The following is a 1,475-nucleotide window of genomic DNA, read 5'->3' as shown; positions in this document are numbered from 1 at the left end:
TTTGGTTGGGCCAGCAGGCTAGCAAGCCCTGAAGGCCTTCTCGTCTCTTCTTCCTAGGACGGCGATTACAGGTGCACACACTACTACCTTTGGTCTTCTATGGATGCAAGGGGTTCAAACCCGGATTCTCATACTTGTATAGCAAGCACCTTACTAGACCGAGCAGGTTCCTCAGCCTGTGATATTTACATCTTTCATTGGTGTATACTCATTGTACAAAGTCATGGCTTCATAACATTTTCTTCAAAATATCATGAACTGTGACCACATTTACCCACTACCCTCTCCTGTCCTTATCCTGCTTCCCTTTCTCCCCAGCAGTGCTCATGTTGTGTCATACGTGTATACATGTGTGTACCCAGGGAGCCCAGGTTCCATGTATTGTCCTTCTGGATCTTGTTTATTCGACACAATGTGATTTCCAATTCCATCCATTTTCCTGCAGTGACTTCTCTTCCTCCTTCTCTTCAGCTGCATAATCCCATGTGCCTATCTACCACGTTTTCATTACCGTCCATCTTTGGATGGACAGCTAGGTTGATGCCGTGTCCTTGCTGTTGTGACTAGAGCAGTAATAAATATGGAAGCACAAGTGTTTGTGCAGTAGGATCTAGAGTCCTTTGGTGTGGAAACAGGAAGGAGGATGCGGGGTGAGAGGTGACAGAGTCACGTGATGAATCTGGGGAAATCGGGCTCCAGAGACCAGCATCACAGTGCAGATCTGAGTTTACTGTGCAGCACATGAGCTTATATACAGGGTTTCTGCCAATTCCAAGCCCCTAAATCCTCGGCCAATTGTATCTCGCCACACCACACTGTCACCATGCCCCAATGAAAGAAGGAGCAGGGGCCACACACAAACACGTGCCGTCACTTGTTAGGACTTGCATGAAGATGGGGGAAGCAGCCACAACCCTGGGCGGGTTCCTTTTTTTCGTTGTCTCACAGGTGTGCCAGGCGCCATCTTAGATCTAATGCCTGCAGATCGGGACCCTGAGGAGTCACAGGAACCCGTGGAGCCTCACTCTTCGTCCCTTGTTTTCCTTCACAAGGTTGACTTCCACATCCCCTACACTTCGGGCATTTGCCCAGGAGCTAGCTGGGTCATATGGTAGTCCCGTTTTCAATTTTCTGAGGAACTTCCATACTGATTTCAAGAATGGCCATATCTAGAGGCTACCTTAGAGTCTTACCATCATGTTCCAGGGAGCCATCACTAACCAGAGTTAGACATCTAATGTGTCATTTTCTAACATGTTTTTCTACTGTGCTTTATAGGCTTGGCTTAAAATGAGATTCAAAAATTTTGCCTTTTTCTAGAAAATTTATTTTTCATGTTGTACATGTATGTTAGACTACTTAACACTTAAAATGTTTACCTATGCCCATCCAAAGCAGGCCCACACACTGGAGAAAATGTCAATGTGTTGGCAAGATGGATGGGCCAAGCCCAGAGGAAGAATATGTTCCCCACC

Source organism: Rattus norvegicus, chromosome 1 (genome assembly GCF_036323735.1).
Source record: "Rattus norvegicus strain BN/NHsdMcwi chromosome 1, GRCr8, whole genome shotgun sequence".
Classification (NCBI taxonomy): Eukaryota; Metazoa; Chordata; class Mammalia; order Rodentia; family Muridae; genus Rattus; species Rattus norvegicus.
Note: the sequence above shows the minus strand (reverse complement) of the source record.